The following is a 10,684-nucleotide window of genomic DNA, read 5'->3' as shown; positions in this document are numbered from 1 at the left end:
ACTAAATCCGAGAATGTTTTTTGGCCATAGCCACTTGATTGAAAACACCTAAGTTTAATGACTTTATTATGAAGCAAAGGATGCAATTGCTAGCAAGCAACTCATTGGGAAGAAGTTAAAATCTATCATTGTTCAGTCCTGAATGGTACTTTTTCAGTAAACAGCCTTGAGTAAACATTCTTGTAAACTGGAATAGTCAGTTATATTTGAACTGCCATTGATATACAGCTTTTTTCCTGGTATAGCTTCACTGGGTAAATGAACACACCTATAGATATACTGTATTTAGACCATTATCTAATATTATAGCGCTAATACAGAAAGTCTGAATCTGATAATATTCTATGCACATCAAATCTGTGCATTTTCTCTCTGGTTTCTATGCATGTATCGCGTCAGAACCAGATGAATTTGTGGCATGAGTTTAGTGTAAAGCAATTCACAATGTTTTCATCTACATTATCCTGTGGCAACACAAACTGCCAAATAGCTTTAGTTAACTGTAAGTCAATAAACAGCCACCAAACTTTGAGAAAAGTTGCTGTCACCTGATATTTGTAACAAATCTCCAGCCCACCAATGCGCAGTATGAGATAAAGTCGAAGGTCAGCTATTATTTATTTAATTTATTACAGGTACAGTATTTGATCCCCTGCTAATTTTGAATGTTTGCCCACTCACAAAGAAATGACCAGTCTAAAAATTGAATGGTAGGTGTATTGTAATACTGAGAGACAGAATAGCAACAAAAAATTCAAAAGAAATGCATGTCTAAAAAATTATGCACTGATTTGCATGTTCATGAGGGAAATAAGTATTTGATCCCCTATCAGTCAGCAGGATTTCTGGCTACCAGGTGTCTTTCATACATGTACAGTAACAAGCTGAGATTAGAAGCAGTCTCTTAAAGGGAGTGTTGCTAATCTCATTTTGTTACCTGTATAAAAGACACCTGTCCACAGGAGCAATCAAACAATCAGATTTCAAACTCTCCACCATGGCAAAGATCAAAGAGCTGTCCAAGGATGTCAGGGACAAGATTGTAGACCTACACAAGGCTGGACTGGGCTACCAAACTTTCACCAAGCAGCTTGGTGAGAAGGTGAAAATCATTCGCAAATGGAAGAAAGACAAAACAACTGTCAGTCTCCCTACGTCTGGCGCACGATCATGAGAACAGTGAGGAATCATCCCAGAACTACATGTGAGGATCTTGTCAATGATCTCCAGGCAGCTGGGACCACAGTCACCAAGAAAACAATTGGTAACACACTACGCCGTCAAGGATTGAAATCCTGCAGTGCCCACAAGGTCCCTCTGCTCAAGAGAGCACATGTCCAGGCCTGTCTGAAGTTTGCCACTGAACATCTGACTGATGCAGAGGAGGACTGGTTGAAAGTGTTGTGGTCAGATGAGACCAAAATTGAGCTCTTTGGCATCAACTCAACTCGCCATGTTTGGAGGAGGAGGAATGATACCTATGACCCCAAGAACACCATCCCAACTGTCAAACATCGTGGTAGAAACATTTTGCTTTGGGGGTGTTTTTCTGCTAAGGGGACAGGACAACTACACCACATCAAAGGGACAATGGACGGGGCAATGTACCGTCAAATCTTGGGTGAGAACCTTCTTCCCTCAGCCAGGGCATTGAAAATGGGTTGTGGATTGGTGTTCCAGCATGACAATGACCCAAAACTCACGGCCAAGGCACCAAAGGAGTGGCTCAAGAAGAAGCACATTAAGGTCCTGGAGTGGCCTAGCCAGTATCAAGACCTTAATGCAATTGAAAATCTGTGGAGGAAGCTGAAAGTTTGAGTTGCCAAACATCAGCCACCAAACCTTAATGATTTGGAGAGGATCTGCCAAGAAGAGTGGGCCAAAATCCCTCCTGAGATGTGTGCAAACCTGGTGGCCAACTACAGGAAACGTCTGACCTCTGTGATTGCCAACAAGGGATTTGCCACCAAGTACTAAGTCATGTTTTGTGAAGAGGATCAAATACTTATTTCCTTCATGAACATGCAAATCAGTGCATAATTTGTTAGACATGCATTTTTTTTGAATTTTTTGTTGTTATTCTGTCTCTCAGTGTTACAATACACCTACCATTTGATTTTTAGACTGATCATTTCTTTGTGAGTGGGCAAACATTCAAAATGAACAGGGGATCAAATACTTATTTCCTTCACTGTATAGAAAATGTACGCAACGCTTTACATATATTAATAGTAAAGTCTTGTGTACTGCTACACCCCAAATGCAATGAAGGAAGGAGGAGATTGCTGCACTCAATGATCAAGTGAAATGTTCTGTTTAAATAGTTAAACAAAAATATGATGCACTAACTACTCAAAATGTGAAAACATAAGCTGTAAAAACATGCAGTAGCGGTCCACAAAAGTGCAAAATGTGAAGTTTTATCAATCCAATCCAACATATGTTGTGCTGTGATCTAACAATATCCAACGCTGTGCTTGAATTGTAGCCCTACTCCCTGCTCACCTTGAAGTTTTACCTATAACTTATAATAGGCCAAATGCGCTTTTAAAGGGACTGTGTAGTCTCCATATTTCTAATCCATGTAGTGTTCCTAACACGTGCTATATCTTTATTGGACCTTTAGCTCTAAAACCGTGCAGAAAAAGCAAAAATACATACCATAGTGCAACACTGTTTTTTAAAAATTGTAAATTAATCCTAACCAAGATCTTAGCCACTTGTTTGAATTCTTTCCTTTCTCGTCTAATTAACCACTTCCAGACCGGACACTTTTACCCCCTTCCTGACCAGGGCAATTTTCAGCTTTTAGCGCTATCACACTTTGAATGACAATTGCGCGGTCATGCAACACTGTACCCAAATGAATTTTTTACCATTTTTTTTTAGATAGATAAAGCTTTATTTTATTGGTATTTATTCACCACTGGGATTTGTATTTTTTTTGCTATGTACTGTAAATGAAATATCCAAAAAGTTTTTAAAAAAGTGTTTTTTTTATAAAATGTTGCAAATAAATAATATTTCATCATAAATCTTAGCCAAAATTTATTCCGTTATCTTTTTAGTAAAAAAAAAAAATCCAAATTAGTTTATAAGCAAAAATTATAATTTTTAAACATTTTTTTTTACATTTTTATTTTATGTTTTTATATTATTATTTTTTTTTTTTTTACATACTGTCACCCTAGCAGTACAGTGTCATCATGGTGACACTGTACTACTTGTGAGGGGTGATAAAGATTTTTTTTTTTTTTCACACTGATTGCTTTTACACCCATATAGGATGTAAAAGCAATCATTTCTCTTTCTCTCTGTGTGCATTCCTGCACTCATTGAGAAATACAGAGTGAGCTGTGATTGGTCACAGCTTGTCACATGGTACAAGGCTTTTGTGAATAGCCTTGTACCATGTGACTTCTGTGATCATTCACAGATTTCACACATAGTAAGCAATGATGTCACAAGTGACATCTTGCTTACTACTTTGCATGTGATCACTGATTGGCCAATCAGTGATCACATGATCGGGACCTCGTACAGAGGTCCCGTCCGACGATCGGTGTTTCACTGTGTCCGGAGGACACAGCAGGCACCGGATCGCGGTGCTACGCGCTCCCAGGGAGCGCGCACAAGCAGGGTGCGGGGAGGCCGTTTATAGACGGCCACCCGACCCTGCAGTGCCACCGTCCGGCCGTTTATATACAACGGCCGGTCGGGAAGTGGTTAAGAAGGACCAGGTGGGTTTTGTCCCCCACAGACAAGCGGGTGATGCCATCAGACGCATTTTACAGTTACAAAATCTGGCTCATACTCGCAAAATTGATATGATGCTCCTATCTCTAGATATCAACAAGGCCTTTGACACTTTGTCCTGGCCTTATCTCATTTCGGTCCTTCACCATTTTGGCTTTGGTCCCTCGTTCTTGCTTTGGATTTCTTCGCTATATACATCCCCCCAAGCAAAACTCAAATATTACGGTTTTGAGTCCTCGTCCTCAACGTTCCAGATTGGCAGGGGAACTAGATAAGGTTGCCCACTTTCTCCCATACTATTTTTTTTGGCTTTAGAACCTTTGGCAGAAGCCATTCGTATGCATCCTGATATTAGTGGAATGGATGTAGCTGGTTCTCAACATAAGTTATCTTTGTTCGCTGACGATATATTGTTGTCAGTTACAAATCCAGGGGTTACTTTGCCAAACCTATTTGCGGTTTTGGATTCCTTTGCAGTTCTCTCAGGCCTCCATGTCAACCCTGCCAAATCTAAGGCTATGTCGATTACCCTTTCACCATCAATGTTGGCGACTCTGAAACATTTGTTCCCTTTTCAATGGCTTTCGGCTCTGCCGTATTTAGGAATCAAGCTCACTCCGACTTATGATGGACTCTATCGGGCTAATTTCCCCGCTGTCTTTAGTGATTTGACAGAGATGTTGTCCTCCTGGTCTCACTATCCGCTTTCATGGTTCAGTAGAATCAATGCGATCCACATGACTTATCTTCCCAAATTATTATACATATTTCGAGTTCTACCAGTTCCTGTTCCCTCACATATATTGCATATTCATCAGTGAAAACTTCTGTCTTTAATTTGGGGCTCCTCTCGACCCAGAATTAGCAAACAAATCTTATTTGCCCGTAAGACCGAGAGTGGGTTATCTGTCCCAAATCTTCAGGCTTACTATCTGGCGGCCAATATTGCCCCCTTAACCCATCTCCATGCATCTCGCAATATTCTGTAAGCCGTGTACCGGGGTGGGCTCCCCAGGATACAGTGAAGTCACGAACGAGGAAAGCAACCCCAACACCAACTTTTGCCACAACAGAATTTTACTTAGATGTGGCAAATAAACACAACCACAAATGCTGAGAACATACAATAAATTTACATACAGTGGGGATTGAAAGTTTGGGCACCCCAGCTAAAAATTTGTATTAATGTGCATAGAGAAGCCAAGGAAAGATGGAAAAATCTCCAAAAGGCATCAAATTACAGATTAGACATTCTTATAATATGTCAACAAAAGTTAGATTTTATTTTCATCATTTACACTTTCAAAATTATAGAAAACAAAAAATAGCGTCTGCAAAAGTTTGGGCACCCTGCAGAATTTATAGCATGCACTGCCCCCTTTGCAAAGCTGAGACATGCCAGTGTCATGGATTGTTCTCAATCATCGTCTGGGAAGACCAGATGATGTCAATCTCAAAGGTTTTAAATGCCCAGACTCATCTGACCTTGCCCCAACAATCAGCACCATGGGTTCTTCTAAGCAGTTGTCTAGAAAACTGAAACTGAAAATAGTTGATGCTCACAAAGCTGGAGAAGGCTATAAGAAGATAGCAAAGCGTTTTCAGATGTCAATATCCTCTGTTCGGAATGTAATTAAGAAATGGCAGTCATCAGGAACAGTGGAAGTTAAAGCAAGATCTGGAAGACCAAGAAAAATATCAGACAGAGCAGCTCGCAGGATTGTGAGAAAAACAATTCAAAACCCACGTTTGACTGCACGATCCCTCCAGAAAGATCTGGCAGACACTGGAGTTGTGGTACACTATTCCACTATAAAGAGATACTTGTACAAATATGGTCTTCATGGAAGAGTCATCAGAAGAAAACCTCTTCTACGTCCTCACCACAAAAATCATCGTTTGAACTTTGCAAATGAACATATAGACAAGCCTGATGCATTTTGGAAACAAGTTCTGTGGAACGATGAGGTTAAAATTGAACTTTTTGGCCGGAATGAGCAAAGGTACGTTTGGAGAAGAAGGGGCACAGAATTTGATGAAAAGAACCTCTGTCCAACTGTTAAGCATGGGGTTGGATCAATCATGCTTTGGGGTTGTGTTGCAGCCAGTGGCACAGGGAACATCTCACGAGTAGAAGGAAAAATTGATTCAATAAAATTTCAGCAAATTTTGGATGGTAACTTGATGCCATCTGTGAAAAAGCTGAAGTTAAAGAGAGGATGGCTTCTACAAATGGATAATGATCCTAAACACACCTTGAAATCCACGGGGGATTACATCAAGAGGCGTAAACTGAAGGTTTTGCCATGGCCTTCACAATCTCCTGACCTCAACATAATTGAAAATCTATGGGTAGACCTTAAAAGAGCATTGTGTGACAGACAGCCCAGAAATCTCAAAGAACTGGAAGACTTTTGTAAGGAAGAATGGTCAAAGATACCTCAAACAAGAATTGAAAGACTCTTGGCTGGCTACAAAAAGCGTTTACAAGCTGTGATACTTGCCAAAGGGGGCAGTACAAGATATTAACTCTGCAGGGTGCCCAAACTTTTGCAGACGCCATTTTTTTTGTTTTCTGTTATTTTGAAGGTGTAAATGATGGAAATAAAATCTAACTTTTGTTGACATATTATAAGAATGTCTAATCTGTAATTTGATGCCTTTTGGAGATTTTTCCATCTTTCCTTGGCTTCTTTATGCACATTAATACAAATTTTTAGCTGGGGTGCCCAAACTTTCGATCCCCACTGTACACCCAGCCCAAAGGCTGAGACCCTTGTGCTGCACAGCACGGCGCCTTCTGATGGATGAAGGTAGAAGGTGTAGTAATTTACCTACTGGTGGGCACAACTAAGCTGCCACACCTTACCCGTTATTACCCTAAAAGAGCAGGAATCAGTGTATGGGTGTACGGTATGGGCTAGCCTGTGGTGCAGCACAACAGCTTACAATCTTACACAAATCTACAGTATTCACAATCCCATAACTGGTCCTATAGCACGTGCCTGAGTATTCCTTCTGAGCAAAACGCCAGTCTGGCTTGAGTTTATGGGATGTTATCAGCTCTCCAATGTGAAATGTCACTTCAAGTTATGGAGTCCTTCCAATGATCAGTAATAACACTTGTGGCCTGACACAAACAAAGACCCTAACTAACTAACTATAGGCCTGGACTCAGTCTCTAGGCGCCAACACTGAAATGAGGTGCGTGCACGATCTTACCGACCCGGGTCTGCTTTGCATACGCTGGTGACTCTAAACAGAACAAATGTCTCTCCAACAAGCATGCGGTATTGCAGTGTATGCTGCTTTGTTCCTCTGCTCTCATCAGCATTCCTGGCAGCAATCTTCCTTTCTCTGAACAGGATCAGGGTCTTGGACACAATCAGCTTCACTTAGCTGCAGCTCTGGTTACTGAGGGATGTTCTCACACCTGGATGCCATCAGATTCTCTGCTCACGCGGCTCATGCATTCACCATCCTTCAAAACATGGCTGCTGTCTCTCTCCTTCCTGTTCTCTAAACTCTGTGTGAAAAACCCCACCTCTTCATATATAGAATATAGAAATATCTATGCAGTCTGAGGCTGTGTTAGGAAAACAGTGGCATCTTGTGGCTAAACCGCAGAATGTCACTCCAGAACATTTAATTTACTCCGCACAATAATTTACTGCACACAAACAGTGTTCAAACAATGAGAGCTGTTTCCCCATCTCACAATTCCCTTGTGGGCTACTGTAGACTTGATGGATTCCCATCCGATACCACTCTCTTGTTTGCCGTGGCTTCCTCCTATTCATCGCCCTTCATTCTTTAGTCCGATTCTGATGCTTACGCTTTGTCTTTGGGATTCTACTAAATATTCCGCTGGTCTCATTTCCGCCCACCTGCCATTACTACGTTTGCTACATAATCCATTATTTCCCCCAAGTCGTGACAATCCCGGACAGTTTGCTTGGTGGCTAGCCCATGGCTTCCACGATGTACATTCCTTGCTCTCTCCCACTCGGATGCTCACCTTTGAAACTCTGCACTCTTCTTATGATATACCACTGCGGGAGCATTTTGGCTACCTTCAACTCCGCCACTTTTTCAATACATTAATACAGACGCATTTGGGACGCTACAAGTTGACCCCCTTTGAAAGTCAATGCAGACATAGACCCCATGCTCTGGGCTTAATCTCTCTGGTCTACTCCTCCATTATTTCTTATAGAATGCCTCCGGTCCGTTCTTATCATCAGCATTGGCAGTCGGAACTCGGGGGCACTCTGGATCAGAAGGATTGGCGGACCATGACCCAAGCATTATCTAAATGTTCTAGGAATGTTATCATTCTAGAAAATGCCTATAAGGTTCTTTATAGATGGTATTACACACCTGCTCTTCTGGCTTGTTTTATCCCCACATACTCCCCGACTTGCTTTCGGGGTTGTCAACAAATAGACACCATGGTCCATATTTGGTGGACTTGCCCTAAGGTTTGCAGATTGTGGATCAGGGTTTATGCCCTTCTCCGCACTATGTTTCACACAGACATTAAGCGCAACCTGTATGAAGCACTCTTATTTAAACCATTAGTAGGCCTACTTCGTCCTGAACGGCAGCTGGCATCGCATCTATTCATGGCTACCAAGCTGACAATCGCAAGGGCTTGGAAGACTCCCCTCCTCAGCTTCGAGGCTGTCAAAAATCGAATGAACCTTATAATGGTTAATGAAAAGCTGACGGCTATACTGTTAGACACCCATACAAAGTTCCTGCAGACCTGGCGTTCCTGGCTTAATATAGCCCAACCGTCGAGATTCAACCAGTCCCTCTTCTCGTTATAAAATTTACATTTTTTTTTTTTTTCCGTCGCGGTCCCCCTGGAGCCCTTTTCTTTGTTTTTTGTTTTTTTTTGTCTCCTTTCTCTTCGTTCCTCTCTTTCCTTCTGTTTAGTCTGGCTTTACGATATTTGTGCTGATTGTGATTTCTGCCTTGAGTATCGTACCAGCAATACTATATCCATTTGCCGGACTCCATCAGGAGCCCAGAATATACAGTATCAATATGCATTCAGTGAGGCTTCATTTTCCATCTTCGCTGCCTTCTGTATGCAGAGATAGTGACAACTTTTTCTATTAGTTTATTATGTCATTGGTCTCTAAATGTCTACCATTTTTGCGATTTATTGTTTTGTTTTCCTTTTTTATATATGGCACTTGTGTACATAATTTATTTTCTTGTCTTTCCATCAGTACATACTCTGTATTATTCACCAGAAAACTTGTATGTTTTATTTCTGTCGGTCAGTGCATCTGTTTTTGACTGATTCTCTGATTTTCTCTATTCTACAATAAAAATCTTTGTAAAACAAAAAAAATTGTAACTTACATGCACTTAGATATGCACTCACGTTGAAAGAAAATGTGCTCCAAAATGCAATAATCAAATGGTCGCATTTCTTCACAGTACAGGCTAAACCGTAGTGTTTCCCATCACCAGATAGGTGCACCATACACTCACCTTCTCCCTTGACCTATCAGGTAGGTCATAAACACTCAGGCATACTGAACAACTTCTGCTGGTCCATTGCTGGCCTTTAGTGGCTATTTCTTTGACTCTGGCCCTTTAAGGGAATGGACTCCAGGATATCTAATGGGATTATGTGGTATATAAGGACGAAAAAGAAAAGATCATAATGCAACCACATAAAACATACATCGCTTTATTCAAGTAAAAGTGAAAACTCATAAGGATAGTAAAACAGCTAGCATGAACATAGCCATCAACTAAAATGTTTCCTCACATCGCTTGTGCCGGTTTACGCAGTACCGGAAGTGATGTCACCAGGCTCCGCCCAACGTGTTGCGTCACTGTTCACGAGCGATGTGAGGAACCATTTTGGTTGATGCTTATGTTCATGCTAGCTGTTTTATTATCCTTGTGAGTTTACTTTTACTTGAATAAAGTGGTGTATGTTTATGGGGTTGCACTATGACATGTGCTAGTTTAACTGAAAATTGCGCAGTCATGCAATACTGTACATAAATTAAATGTATGTCCTCTTTTCCATACAAATAGAGCTTTCTTTGGTGGTATTTGATCACCACTGTTTTTTTTCTTTTTGTGCTATAAACAATAAAAGACTGAAAATTTAAAAAAATGATATTTTCTCATTTCTGTCATAGGAACTATCCAAAAAACTGCATATTAATTGGTTTGTGTGAAAGTTATAGCATCTACAAACTATGGTATAGATGCTGGAATTTACACAGCTTTTACTTTCTGACTGCCTATCACATTTCTTGAGGTGCAAAAATACCAGGGCAGTACAAACACCCCCAAATGGACCCTTTTTGAAATGTAGACATCTGCTGAGAGGCATGTTGAGTCCATGGAAGATTTTGTTTTTCCACAAGGTTTTGGAAAATGACAATTTTTTTTTCTTCTATTGACTCAGCATGCCTCTCAGCATATAGTTTGGGGTGTCTACTTTCCAAAAAGGGGTAATTTGGAGGGTTGGGGGGCTTTTTTTTGCCCAGCATTAAAAGTTTATGCCACACATCTCTCACTCTTCTAACCACCTGAAGACCAAGCCTTTTCTGACACTTTTTGCTCACATGGAAAAATCAGTATTTTTTGCTAGGAAATTAGTTTGCAACCCCAAACATTATATATATTTTTTTTAAACAAGACACCCTAGTGAATAAAATAGTGGGTGCTGCAATTTTTTATATAGTACGCGCAGCGATTTTTCAAAGCAATTTTTTTTACTGCACAAAAACACAATATATTGGTCGATTATTTGGTACAATATAAAAGATGATGGTATGCCGAGTAAATAGATACCAAACATGACATGCATTAAAAACTGTGCACACTCCGTGCAATGGTGACAAACTGCATATATTTTTAATAGCCATAGGCAACGCGTTAAAAGCCT

Source organism: Staurois parvus, unplaced genomic scaffold (assembly GCF_062004578.1).
Source record: "Staurois parvus isolate SC_StPar_1 unplaced genomic scaffold, SC_StPar_1.0 ptg000298l, whole genome shotgun sequence".
Taxonomy (NCBI): domain Eukaryota; kingdom Metazoa; phylum Chordata; class Amphibia; order Anura; family Ranidae; genus Staurois; species Staurois parvus.
The sequence above is the reverse complement of the archived record's forward strand: the minus strand, read 5'-3'. Positions refer to the sequence as shown.